Below are 14,609 nucleotides of genomic sequence, written 5' to 3'. Positions count from 1 at the left end.
GTGCACACAAACCACTTTCAAAATGGCCAAAACCAGTTTAAGATAAACCTAGATGGATGTAGTATTAGACTTAACTGATTTAGGTTAAGTTAGTTTATTTAACTTCTGTCCTAGGTCTCCTCCAGATTCAAGTTAACTCACAGTCCTGCAGCATCCCAGGATGCTTTGCACCTCCCCCGCAAACTCCCCCTCACAGGGTGGGTGGAATAGCCTGGGCCTAAACTGTGTGCTGCAGCTGAGCAGGGAGGTGTGCTCTAGCACCCCCTGGCTTATGGCCTTGGCCATTGCAGGCATGTGGCTGCATTTCCAGAGTCAAAAGTGAATGTCTGTTCACTTGCTTATCAGTTCAATCTACACAGCCTAGACTAATCTGTGAAAATTGAATCAATTCAGCTTTGTACTTTTTGACTGTCTGTACTTAGCCTAGAAATGATAGCAGTGAAAAGAACCCCAACTTCTTGTGAGCTGCAAAGTCAGCATTCATGCTAAGAAGCTCACATCTTAGAACACCCCATTTCCTCTTACTTCCTCGGGACTTCCACCTGCAGGGATCATCTGGGCATATCTCAGCTAAGTATTTCTCAATTGCTGGGGCTTTGGGCATGGGGAGCTACTCAGTTTCTCCTGTTCTCCTGTTTGTGCAGGAGTTGAGTCTCCTGATGACTAAAATGTTTCAGTTTACCTAGTCATTGAGCTGATTATGAAAGACATGAGGAAAAGTTTCAAATTTGTAAGCCTGATTTTACATAGGACTGTTACACATTTAGTTAGGATGCATCAATATAGTTAGGATGTATACATCCAGCCAACGTAGCTTGAATTTTGAATATCAAATATACTCAAGGAAATGACAACAGATCAAGAATTACAGGCAAGTTGCAATTTACGCATATTTAAGTTATGCGAATTTAACTTTACGCGCTCGGCTGCTGGGGCTGGCTGCCGGGTGCCGGCCGGGAAATGGCACGTAGTGAAGCACTGTGTGGCACCACGTGGTATTGCCTGCACATGCCTGCATGTGCCAGCATGGCTGGGGGGGCTGGGGGGCTGACGCTCAGATGGCTGCCTTGTCTGGGCCCAGTGGCGGTGGCTGCTCACCGCTGAGCCTGGCAATTTCAGCTAATTAATAAAATTAATTCACTGATTTTAGTAATAATGTCAGAATTGTTGTTTTTATTATTTGTTAAAATCCAAAATGTATTTGCACAGCATAACTGCTACAGAAATAAACTACTATTTTTTTGTACAGAGAACAGAAGAAAAATGTTTCACACATCCATTATTTGTTCTTTAAGAGCTCTTTGAACAGCAGTGATTTTTGAAGAGAGATAACTGATCAAATTTAGCAGCCCAATATTTGTGAACTGTGGGGGTGGAATATGTGGTGAGTTTTTATTTTATAACATAGCTGTGCATATATTTTTTTTGCTCAAGATCCCCAAGCTATTGTCTGTAAGAACTTAAAAAATTTACAAGTAAAAGGTCATTTGATCCAACATATTTGCTTTAAAAAAAAAACTTATTGTAGTGATTGTTGTCAGTCTCAGTTACTATGAGGTCATTGTTCAAGTTTCAAACTGTATTCAGTTCTTAGACAAAGATATTGTGGCTTTTGATTTCAGCTCTACAACTATTACAATGGTGCATGAGTGCTCATCATAGGAAACAACATCTGAATGTTTACAGCTCACTGGGTGCATCTACACATGCATTTACTCCAGTCTAGATTTACTGTGCAGTAAACTACTGCACAGTAAGGGGTTTGGCGTATGTGTCTATACATAGATTTCATAGATTTCATAGACATTAGGGCTGGAAGGGACCTCGGGAGATCATCGAGTCCAGCCCCCTGCCCAAAGGGCAGGAAGTCAGCTGGGGTCATAGGATCCCAGCAAGATAAGCATCCAATTTACTCTTGAAGGTGTTCAATGTAGGTGCTTGAACCACCTCCACTGGCAGACTGTTCCAGACCTTGGGGGCTAGGACAGTAAAGAAATTCTTCCTTATGTCCAGCCTGAAACGGTCTTGCAGGAGTTTGTGACCGTTCGACCTCGTCATCCCTTGGGGCATCATCCCTTGTGAGGATTAGGGAGAAGATTTGCTCCCAGTTCCCTGCAGTCCTGTAATGTACCACTGTGGCCATTGAGAAGAGCTCCAAGATCCCCCTGGGTGCTAGCCCAGAGGCTGTCAGGGAGCACTGGGCCAGAAGATAGGTGTCTCTTGACCCCTGGGGACTACCTGCTGCTGGTGTGGGGACAATGTCCCTCTGCCCTGGCAGCAGGGAGCTCCTGGGCCTGGCTCCCTGATCAAGGGCATGGGGCTTGGAAAGAGCTGCAGGGGAGGGGCAGCTCTCAGCCCCCTGCCCCAATCTGTTGGTGGGGCAGCTAGCAGCTAGCTTGCTACTAGCTGTCCCACTGGTGGATTGGGGTAGGGGGCTGAGACCCGCCTCTCCCCTGCAGCTCTTTCTAAGCCCTATGCCTCTATTACCCAACTGGGGCACAAGGCTGGGACCTGCCCCTGACCACAACAGGTCCTGGCCAGTCCCAGGATGTGTAGGGAAGTCTGCATGTGCAGACTGGAGCTGGCTAGGGACTGCCCAAAACAGGGCAGTCCCCAGCCACCTCGAGGCTACACATGCTTTCCCATTAAGTGACTCATGTAGACACGCAAACTGTTACTCCAACAGAATTCTAAAAGAATAGAATTGCTCTTTAATCTTAATTTTATAGGGTTTTTTCCCCCCTGCTGTGCCTGATATCCTGGAATCGTGCCAAAGTTGAGCTCTGAGCTAGAAAAAAACCGTGATGTCAGATTACATCAAACTAAAGTCAGCCTTTGCCCTCCATACTTTGCCTTCCCCCACAACACATAATCTCACAGTGTTGGATAAAAATCTATGACATCTTAATTCAGTTCCAGTTTTCCCCAAACAGAAGGGATCAGAGCTCTGATAAGCGCATGTCACTTAGTGGGGAATAACTGTGCCTCATATAGAACTGAATAGCAGGATCAATCCATCCTCCAAGAAGGGTAAGCACTAGTTCTGTGGGTGAAATCTGTTCTAAAAGGATTACTATAGGAGTATGATCCAAAAAAGTTTCCACATACTGTTCCTGTAAATAATGTGCATATTGTAAAAACTAGAATGTACAAAGCTTCTTTCCTGCAAAATGCTGTGGGGGTAGGTAAGGTTGTGTATGTACCAGGAGCTGGGCTTTTTAGCAGGGTTTAAAGATATCACCTGTACTGTGGACATGACTGTGCTGGCAAGACTGAGCATAAACACTCTCCAGAGTGAAACAAGCCGTACCAGTACAGTGCAGTTTTGCTGATGTAACTAAATATATACTGAGAGTATTTTGCCAGCATAAGCATCATGGTCAGAGATTGTCCTTTAGATCCCTGACCCACATAGCAGAAGCCTGTAATGTAGACCTGGCCTAAGTGTAAAGACCATGGATAGACTTTTTGGGGGGTGGTATCAGCTCCAGCTCTGGTCAGAAAGCTGAAGGGGGAGTAGTCCCATCCCATACAGAAAGGGAGTGTTTTATTCTATATGAGATACAATTTGTCAGCATTCCTAAGCAAATTTTTCGGGGCTCTTCCACATCTTTTGACTTCCTACTGAACCTCCAGGAAGGATAATGATCCTAGCAAGAATGAAAAGGCACTTTCTGGAATGCTCATTCTGCTTCCTCCAGATACCGACTTTGAAATGGGATTTTTCTCATGGAGGGCTTCACCACATATGCCCCACTGCCAGTCTATTTATGGATGAGGCATTCTAGTTCATTTGCTTGGGATGTGTTGATTGTGACTTTAGAAATAGCGGTACAACTTAGCAGACAGCAGTACCAAAAAAGCATATGTACCAAGACAGGAAAGGAGGGTAATGATGGGCAGTATCTGTAATGGGTCAATCATGTATGGATCTGCTCAGTTTTTATCCAGTCTTTACCTAGGATCTGTATGAGTGTGATCACTCACCACTGCCCCTGGGAAATGGCCCATTCCCCAATGCAATGCATTGTGGCTCTGAATAAATCCAAGGAAGCTAAAAGGCATCTATGTCCCCTTTGCCTGTAAGGTGCTGAGCATTTGGGAAGTGAACATGGTTAGTATCTCTCAGAATTGGGCCCAAGATTTATTTTTTTAATCAATTAAAAAGCAAAGAGGCAGCTTCATCAAACCACAGAAGACCACTGAGGTATAGGAGATCCAAGATAGAAAGCAATTAATTGGTGCACTCAGCTGTGGGAGCTCACCCCCCTTCACCCAGAGCAGCAGCTCAGTTGGCTTCCTGTGGAATAAATGGTGTGCCTGTCTCTATTCCCCCTGGGTGGCAGCTTCTGCCTCCCTTTTCATTAGTACAGCTGGGTAGGCATGATGCAGCAAGACACCGGGATTTTGCCTGAGGAGAGAGCCAAGCTCCCAGCCCCACCCTCACTAGAAGGAAACCTTCCCCAGCAGGAGCCATAGCAGGTGCTGTCAGTGCGGGAACCAGTGGTTAGACTGGGAGGAAGGGACCAACCCTGCCTGTCCTCCTCCCTCCCTTCCCTGCTTGCTATGCAGTTGCTATAGCAGCACCCGCAGCAGCATCCTCAGAGTCAACTTTCACCCATCATTTAAGAGCAAATTAAGGTGGTTTGTTTTTTTTTCCAAGTGTGTGAGTGTGGGGAGGGAGGTAGTTCCATTTAATGCTGCAAGAGAAGCACTTACTCTGCCAAAGTGAATTTCCAGAAGCTAGAGCTGCAATTATATCCCCTATCTCTTCATTCCCTCTTTCCAAGCGTGAGTGTGAAGCAGCAGCAGCAGCAGCAGCAGCAGCAGCAGCAGCTCCTCTCTGTCTTGGAGCAGTGAGGCTGTGTGCTGGTCCCTGAGAAAATCACACTGAAGACCCAGGAAGAGAGAAGGCAGTAAACTCCAGAGACTACTGCATCCTGCTAAGTCCTGTGTGTGTGTGTGTCTCTCTCTGACACATACCTTTCGCTTTCTTGTCTTAGCTTCTTTCAGGCACTCATACATTTTCTCGGTCTCAGTCTTCAGAAGCAGAAGTCAAACATGCCAATTGCCCATTTACTGGAGCTATGGAAAAGGATAGAGGTGGAACCCATGGAAACAGAGGTAAGCAGCAAAGCAGTTATAATGTAATTTTCACAGAAAGCCCACATCTAGTGCATATGTACCAGTTAATGGACAGTATGTAAAATGCCAACTTATTTTGTTATGTAGGTGCTCTGGGGAGTTTCCCTTTTCATGGAATCCCCTACTCTGGCTAGCTAAACTTTAGGAGGTTTTTCTTTTTTTTCCTTTTCAGTGACTTATTTTGTGCTGTCATGCATGACACTTGTTGATGGTGTTGGAAAATCTATTTTTGCGGGGTTGAGAACGGAAGAGTATTATTCACTCTAACATTGCATTAATTATTGGTGAAACTGGACAATAAGTTTAATGTCATTAGTCCTTCACTGAAAATAAGTAGGAAAAAAATGAAGGAATGACTAGGAAATTTGTTATGCCTGAGCTCTGTGATTGCTAATTTTTGAAGAGATGGGAAACTTAAAGTCATTGCACACTGAGAATGTTATAGATTAGCTAATAGACAGTGAAATTTACTGTGAGCAAACTCTCAAGGGACTGCTAACAGTTGCTTTACAGAGGTAATCTAATAAAGGCAGATCAGAATTGTGCTCCAGAGACTTGGGGCCATTCTACGGCAGTCTTCAGACAGGCGGATTAGATTTTTGAAAATAAAAGCTGGTGAAATTGATCTAAAATGTTTAATCTAATTGAAGGCCAGGAAAATTATGTAGCTAATTACATGTGAGAAACACTGATTCATTTTTTTGTACTCCTGTCTCCTTGCTAAAACATTAATCCTTTTCTTAAAACAAACGCTGGCTTGTTAAACAAACTTGTCTCCCTTGTAGTCTGATATTACTACTTTTCTCCCAATATGAAACAGTCAATATTTAAAGCATGGGCACTGATACTGATTTTTGGATTCCACCCTCCTCAGCCTCGTGTTGAACTCCTTTACATTTGTTTTTATGTTAATACAAGAACAGAATATGTCCAGGCTCTTTATTCACCCCTAGACATCACTTGCTGAAACCCAGAACAATACAGTAAGTGCCACAGATGTATTTGGTAGCCAATACATATTATAAAACTATAGTAACAAAAGACTTTCATTAGAACATCCTCACTGCATCAGTCTCTTATAGCATCTTCAATATCTGTAATTTTAAATCTTGTCCTAAATTGCAAACTCTTCAAGGTGGAGATACATGTTTTTGTTCTTATTTGTGCAGTACATGACGTACAGGGTTTTTAGGCACTACCACAAAGCAGAGTTTTTAGAAACAATAGGGGGTTTTTTTAGTGTAGAGATAACCATATAGCTTAAACATATATTTAAAATAATGAGTTTTCTTTTTCTGATTGTAGCATAGTTAAGTATCATTTGTAGACTGGAACTTAATTGGGTTACAGGAAACCGAAAGTCCTGGGTCAGAAATCAAAATGTTGAATACTTAAGGTTTCCAGAGGTGACCTTAAGCTAAATACATGGAAAAATAAGGCAAACAAATTAAAAATAGTCATATGTTAATATGGAGACCATAGATCAGGAACACATTTATCAGGTTTGGGGAGAATGGTCATACCCAGACCCTCTGGTGTCATTCACCTAATTTCTTTTGGTAGGTTCTCAGATATTATCCATTTTGCCTGAGCAGCTGGCCAGCTTTCAGGGCCTTGCTGAGTTGTTTCCTTCAGAAGGACAAACTGATCATAAAAGTCAGCTATTTCTTTAGTGGGATCCTGCCTATTTACAAAGAATAAATAATGTCCTGAATACAGAGAAAACAAATAGCTATCTTTGTACTCAGAAATCCTAGTCTGCCTTTCCAGCAAGTATTGTGCCCAAACGAAGCTCAGTTTCACAACTTTTTTCCCACAGCTACACTCACAAGTCCTTCTCTTGGTTTCTGCTAGTTTTCCATACTAGAAAGACCCAGTGCAGCCAATCTACCTACAACCTCCTCTGCAGTTGGTTCCTGGGAAGCATTCTCTGCCCTCAACTCATATAGCTAAGTTATATTTAGCCTTCCTATAAAGCTCAGTGCTTTTTACAATAACTTCCTAACATTTTAGTTATCAGTGTGCAAATCCTCTACATACAAATGCATTACATATGTGCACTAATATTTTGCCAGACCTTCTAATTGGTGTTAATGATGCGACTATATGATTTTGAGCCTATGATGAAGCAAAGGAAAACAGAATACACACATGCCAAGTGCAGTGGGGCTGGACCCGATGATCTGTAAGGTCCCTTCCAGCCCCTAACAACTATGAAACTATGCTTTTTCTTATTTTTGTTAGGACCATAGACCTGTATTTTTGTGTAATTTCCTGTTTTAAAAAGTGCAGGAATTTGGTCATGACCTACAGAACTGTTTGGCTCACTCCTTATACCTGCATTAAATTATTATCTGTTTAAATAAATATTTGATAAGCTGTTATAGAATACAAAATGTGAATATAGTACTTATAATCCTAGTTTATAACCAGCTGTAACATTTTTGTAACATGTGTACAAGTCAGTCATCCTGTTAACCCCATCATAACCAATTACAGATTAAACTTTCACATAAAGTGTAACTTATTTGACTGTAGCCCAGATTAATGGAATTTGGTACCATTTCATATCTTTTCATTTGGGCATTATGAAGCGAGTTAGTCCTCTCACTCTGTCTTCAGTAGGTAGTGTTCCCATCACCAAAGGCATCAAACTGTTCTGAATGCAAAGAACATTTCTCCTTTAAAAGTAATAATTGAATTCAGTTTTTATCTGTGTTAAATGTTAAGGTGTGCACTGATCAGGCTGTTACTAAGCCACTGTAATGTTATATGGGATAAAATGTTTTGAGATAGTCTGCAATTTATTATTTTTTACATCTAGTAAACTGCTGGGGAGACAAACAAGTTATTTTTTCTTTTACGTACACAAAGCTCCTCCTCTTCATGCCAAAAAAATCTTTCTAAAATAGATGCATTTACCAGTAGCTGTGCATGACTCAGTTGTAAATATTAAGTACAGCACTTACAATAAAATCAATTGCTGTAGCAGTAGGAGTTCAGTAAGGGCATGTACTGCATTGAGTAAACAAACTAGGATTAAGGGCCAAATCTTACTTGCTTTACCTACTGAGTTTCATGGGAACTACTTGTGTAAGTAAAGCAAATAAAATTACTTCCTAACCCATCAAAGATAAAGAAATGAGGACATTTGTTTAATCTTGAGCCTGATCTTGCAGGCTGCTAAAGCAAAGCTCCCATTAATTTAAATTATTGTAGGAAAAAATGAATGAATAACTTGTCAATATTTTTCTGAATAAGGACTGTAGGATCAAGTCGTAAGTAACTTCTTTTGCTTTAAATGTGTGTGGGGGGGTTATTTCCCAAAGGGAGAGCCATCAGGAGTTCCCATTTAGATAGCAGAATGGAGGCTGACCTTTTTTGAAAACCTGGCTCTATGTGTTCATGTATTTTCTTCTTTCCAGAATGTGAAAAGTATTGAAGACCTTTCCAGGTCTCTAGTATGCAGGCGACTAATGAATAATCTCATGTCATTTCCCATTCAGTCTTGTCATGTAAATTGCAGGAGCCTGTTTTTGATTATTCGCCTATAATCTTATGTAATAGAGACCTTGTACTCGTAATCCTTCCTATTATAGTGTCCCTCTTCATATTGCCCCATTTTTCCTCTTATCAGATATGACCTATATTTAGGTTTTACTTACTTAAATAATAGCTTAGTAAGCTGCTTTTGTTAGTGTTGATACTTGCTGGTACCAGTTTCGGTATATTTTACTTATAGCTTTACTTTATCTACCATCTTTACTTGATTCCAAGATGAGGTTTCCACCTGCATTTCACACGGGGGGGGACGTGCAACCCCTCATCTTGGAATTAAGCATGAGGCAGTTGGGGTGCAGGCAGTGGCTCTGGCCCCAACCAGGGCTTGGGGCCAGAGTTGCACCTTCTGCTTGTCCCCCAACACCTCCTGCCTCTTCCACAACCCCCATCCACTACTCCCCGCTATCTTCTCCCCTCCACAACCTGTGCCCACCTCACCTCCACCTTCCCCACCACTTCCCCTTGTTGCAGCACTGAGATAGGGGGAAAGGCAGGTTGGGGGCTCAAGACTGTGGGGAGCAGAGCCAGCAGGTGGTGAAGCAGCAGAGGGGGCAAACGGTGAGGAGGACAGGCAGCAGAGAATAAGCTGATTGACCCCCCTCATCTACTCCTCCCCCTGCATACCCTCTCATCTGCCCCTGCAGGCTCTTTCCACCACCTGCTCCCCCCGCCACCTGTCCTTCTGCTTCTGCTTTCCCTGATGTAGTGGTAGGGAGAATGAATTTAAGATGATCCTCCAATAGACTTATCTAGAAAGTTATGACAGATTTATAAATTTTCCATTTATAGAATCTAATTATTGGGGGGATCTTAAATTCAGAGTCATCTTAGATTCAGGTAATTATGGTATTAAAGAAAGTAAATAGATAACTGGATTCAAAATTTAAGGCATTATTTTCACTCAGCCCTAATTATTTAAGATGGACATGCCCTATGACACTGCTGCAAATCTGGAGTACCTCCATTGATTTGAATAGAACAGTTTCATTTACACAAGAAGGTGGGGCAGAACTGTAACTAGCTTTTTCAGAATCTGTATTCACAAAAAAACTTTTTCCTTTCATTCCCAGCCTGCAGTGGAGGAAGCCAACCTGGATGAAGAACCAATCGATGAGGTAATCCTATGCATATTACAATCATTTCCTGAATATTTTCATAGGATTGCTTTTCCATTTTGTACCTTAATGGAAAAAAAATATTCTTCAGTATACACTTCTTCTTCCTGCCCCAGAGCTCAAGGGGAGTGTCTGTAAGTGCATTAATGTGCATTAAATTTAGTACCTCCAATGAAAGATACTAAATAAATGCACATTAGGCTTCCCTAATGCGCAATACCAAAAGTGCATGTTTTCAGGGTGACGCTTAATGCGCAGTGGCCTATTTTACTGTGCATTAGCGTAATTACATGGTTTTTATGTGATACTTTAATGCACAGTAAAATAGGCTAGTGCACATTAAAATGCATATGTATATGCGCCCAAGAAAAATAGATTTTCATTCAAGTGCAGAATTGAAATTTGGGAATATAGAATATTCTGGCTTGACACTGGGGATCTTTTAGGGAGTGTGGCTGCTTGCTTGTGAAGTAGCTTCCCAAGAAAATTTGTGAGAACAGCATTGGTTCAGTCATTAAAAGCTAGGCAGGACAAAGAAATTGGGAGTGTAGAATAAGGAACTATATTCCGTTCTGTAGAGAGGATAGGAAAATTCCCCTAACAGTATTCTATCTCTGATTCCTTATACATCAGGAAATGTTGTCCATGCCAGTAGACACTGTATCCTAAACATGTTTATATGATTCTATAAATGAGGCAGCCTGGCTGTTGTGAAAGACACAATCTTGTAGATTAAAATGAAGGAAAAAAGGAAGAAATATTTGAAGTATCTGAAAGAAAGAATAGGGGAGAAGCCTCAAAAAAGAAAAGGAAGAGGAGAATTGGATTATAAGAAGGATATGAGCAGAAAAGCATAGGAACAATAATAGGAAAAAAATGAACTTGACCCAGAAAGAGAAAGGGACAATGCAACATGAAAAAGTAAAACATGATGGTATATACATTATGCTGTGGTATTCTACATTTTTATACAAGAAAGTCTGTAATGATGATCTACTGGTTTTAAGCATTATGGAGTACATTTGAACCAGTTGCAGTGAAATTATATTTCCTGATGAATTAGCCTTAAAGACAACCAAACTTGTGGGTTTTGTTTCTGAATTAGTTTTGCAGTTGTGAGATTTAAAATAAAGATAAGCTATTATTTGTACTATCACAGTGCTCTGGAGACTTTTTCATGCATCAAGACCCCTTTGTCTTAGGCATTGTACAAAAAGAACAAAAAGACAGCTCCTGCTCCAAACACCTTACAAAATAATTATAGACAGGATCACAGGGAACTTTCTAAATCTTGTTTGTTGCAGGCTGAGGAACCTGCCATAGTCTTTAGGTCAGAATGGTTGGGGGTTCTTAGAAGTATATTAGATGTCTTCCTAAAGATTAGATGGCTTTAGTAAGCATTACGGCTGTGCAAAGCTTCAGTAACAGATTCAATTTGGAGGTGATTTGGCCCAATTCAGCGGCCAAATCTCCAAATCCAAATCTAATTGGGAGGCCCATTAAAAGGTCTGAATAAATTCGGAAGCCTCTGAATCGATTTGGAGAGATTCGGCACTGATTCGGCCATAGACTAAACAGGCAGCTGTCCTCGACCATGCTGGATGCAGCTGCCTCCAGCTGATAAGTCTGTCATGGTGGGCAAAGTTGGGAGGGAAGAGGTGTGTGGGGGGGAAGATCAGCACCCCCACAGTGAGGGAGGGATTGGGGCTGGGGCTGGGACAAGCTGCCCAGCCAGGGCAGGAGGGCACAGGACTTGGGGAGGGGGGTTTCCACTATTTCGTGCTGTTAGTCTGGAAGCTGATCTTCCAGTGGCTCCTCCAGCAGCTCTTGCCACCAGTCCGGGAGGCTATGGAGGTGGGCATGTGCCCTCAGATCTGTGCAGGGTGAGCTGGGTCAGCTGCAGTCTGGGAGACTAGCCCCAGCCGCCCACCGCTGGGCTCCGCTCCAAGGGGTGGGTGGAGCCAGGGCTGCATTCTGGGCAGCTAGCCCCAGCCACAGCCCAGAGCACAGTCCTGGCTCCGCCCACCCCGCAGAGCACAGTAGAGCAGTGGTAAGTGCGGGGTAGCAGCCACCCTAAAATTCCCCATAGGCCTTGCTGCCGGCCTGCCCTGATCTGGGTGCATGTGCCCAGCCCCGTGCCCTGCTGCTTGCCCAGCCAGGCAAAGCTGCAGGTTGTCCGGGAGGCACGGAGAGGCTGGAGCAGCTTCTGCCGCTGCACACCGCAAGTCTGAGGCAGTGCAGTGGCACCATCCCGTGCCTCCCTGCCCCAGCTGGGCGAGCGGCAGGGGGGCATAGCCCCTGCTCCCAGTGCCTTCCACCACTCATGTGGAGTGCAGCCCAGCCCAGCCCACGCAGATCCTGGGGCACAAGCCCATTCCCATGCCCTCCCAGACTGGCGGTGACAGCCGCCAGAGGAGCCACCAGAAGAGCAGCTCCCAGACCAGCAGTGCACAGTGGCACACAGTGATGGGAGCCCCCCTCCCTGAGTCCCGTGTCCTCCTTCCCCAGCTGGGCAGCTTGCCCCAACACGAGCCCCAGCCCCAATCCCTTTCTCGCTGTGGGGGCATTGATCTGCACCCCTAATACCCCTTCCTCCCCCCTCCACCCACCACAGCTGGAGGCAGCTGTATCCAGTGTGGGTGAGGACTGCTGCCTGTTTAGTCTGTGAAATAGTGCTGAATCTTCATATCCAAATCATCCGAATCAAATTGGAACAGTGATTTGAATCACCAAATTGAATCACTGTCGCTCTGAATCAGCCGAATCTGAAGCAAATACTTGCTGATTTGCACAGGCCTAGTAAACATCTAAAGCAGGGAGGGCCAACCTTTTTAGCCCATGTGCTCTAAAATAAGGCTCACCCTCTCCTTGGGTGCCACTCTGATCCCCTTCCTCATCTGTTCCTCTGCTCTTTTTCCTGCCCAATCCATTGCTCTGCTCTCTTTCCTGCCTTATCTGTACTATCCCCTCTGCCCTCCATCAGATATGCGACATGCAAAACAAAGCAACTGTGTATGATACTTGTGGCATGTGTACTGCAGGTTGGTTACTGCATAAGGGATAAGACATGAAGGGATGCTTCTGGCCACATGGCTGATGAGCCTCTCAAGAGCCTGCAAAGGCTTATGTAGTTCGTTGTCGGCTATGACTCTTAAAGGGCCTACTAGCTGTATAATTCCCATGAAGGAGGTTTGGGGGAGGGGGAAGCAAGGCTGCTAAACCTTGTCACTGTGGCACTGATAAAGCATTTTGACTGAAAAGTCATTTTATTTTAAATGACTGTTGTTCAACACAAAAAGTGCAGCCTTTCTCTGATTTTCTTTTTTTTTTTTGCAAAGTAATCAGAATTGGTATTTCGACTTTTGGCCATCCTGCATGATCATTTTCAATGATAATAATAATAAAAATATAAATCACTTGAACAATGAAAAAAATGGTCTCAAGGGAGTTGGCTACCCTCCTGAATTCTGGAAGAAGTTAATGAGGGTCTGTCTTCCAAAATGTCTCAGGAGGTACATCTACATGTGTACTTAACTGCAGAGCTGACTAATTAGCTCCACAGTAAAGTATCACTGTCTATACATGCGTCTGTATTAGAGCACAGTAAATTAATTAACTTTGCTGTATGATAGTACTATCCAGGACAAGTATTATCCTACAGCAGAGTAGTTATGTGTGCCAAAAGCATGTGTAGACAGTGAGTGAGGTTGGCTGGGGCGTGAGGTGCTACAGTGTGGGGGCTGCCTGCTGTCTGGCCCTGCACTATAGCACCCTCATGCCCCAGCCAGCCCCTCCACATCATGTCAATTAAAATTAAAAACAAATTAATTCCCTTTAAAAAGTTGTTGTTAGCACAGTAGGTTTCAGGCACAAACCAGGGTTTTCATCAGATATTATTTGTCAAGATTGTTAATAAAACAAACAATGCAGGAAATTTAGAATGAATATTAAACTTGGAAGGTAGATACTTATTTTTCAGCTTAGTCACAGGGACCTTCCTGTAAAATGTTCTGAGATGCACCTCAGAAGACTATATTGCAGCTTCTGGGATTCTCACTGTTATTTCTTTTGGCACCTCAGTTCTGGGTTTCCTCACCTTCCAATGTGCTTTTGCTTTCCATCTGTAAGTGTTATCTGGTATTTCAACTCTCTTTGGAATCAACTCTCTTGGCATTCAGTTTTCTCTACTTCCTACCATGCCACCTTCCCCCACCCTCATAATTCACTATAGACTCAGTGGCCCAAAATAGATGGGTACAGCTATGTCCACCTCAACAGCCTGCATGGACGGTGCATGTTTCTGTAAATGCACACAGAGAAGGAGGTTATGGAATCAGAATAAGGGTTGAAACATCCCTCAGTCACTGTAGGAAAATGTCCTTTTTCCTGTGGTTCCCAAACACCCATTTATTTTACCAGACCTAGAAATAAAGCAAACAAATGATAGTTGCCTCTGCCCCTTTATACGCTGCCCATCACCAAGCTGTCTGAACTCTCAAATTGTAAAATCTACAAGCCAGTGATCACCTTGTTATTTTGTGTTTCCTATGTCAAGACCATTTTGAGGCATAACTCATACTGGTATGTAATAGCATAGAAGGCCCATTTCTTGGGAGTTACACTTGCAGCTTCATGGAAATGTAGACTCCCCATGCGTGATTAATATGTCTGCCACAGGATATTAAGTCATTTTTTATCTGACAGCTGCACCATGCCCAAATTCAAAGCCAGCTTTAGCTGGGAATATTAAGCTTATGATTTAAGGGGTGAATTGTAGCCACTAACTGC

At 43.2% G+C, this 14,609-nt stretch overlaps 1 long non-coding RNA gene across 1 annotated transcript in view; it reads left to right on the top strand.

Annotated features, from left to right (window-relative positions):
- The first annotated feature begins 5,004 nt into the window (after positions 1-5,004).
- Positions 5,005-14,609, top strand: part of LOC149873336 (uncharacterized) — a 33,929-nt gene continuing 24,324 nt past the window's right edge. The window contains exons 1-2 of the long non-coding RNA XR_016441826.1: positions 5,005-5,124; positions 9,777-9,821. This is a non-coding gene — a long non-coding RNA (uncharacterized LOC149873336). The remainder of the gene's footprint in view (positions 5,125-9,776; positions 9,822-14,609) is intronic.

The sequence above is a fragment of the Crocodylus siamensis genome, chromosome 1 (assembly GCF_052110815.1).
Source record: "Crocodylus siamensis isolate JL-2025a chromosome 1, ASM5211081v1, whole genome shotgun sequence".
In the NCBI taxonomy this organism is placed as follows: Eukaryota; Metazoa; Chordata; order Crocodylia; family Crocodylidae; genus Crocodylus; species Crocodylus siamensis.
This window is presented reverse-complemented; position numbering and strand designations above follow the sequence as displayed.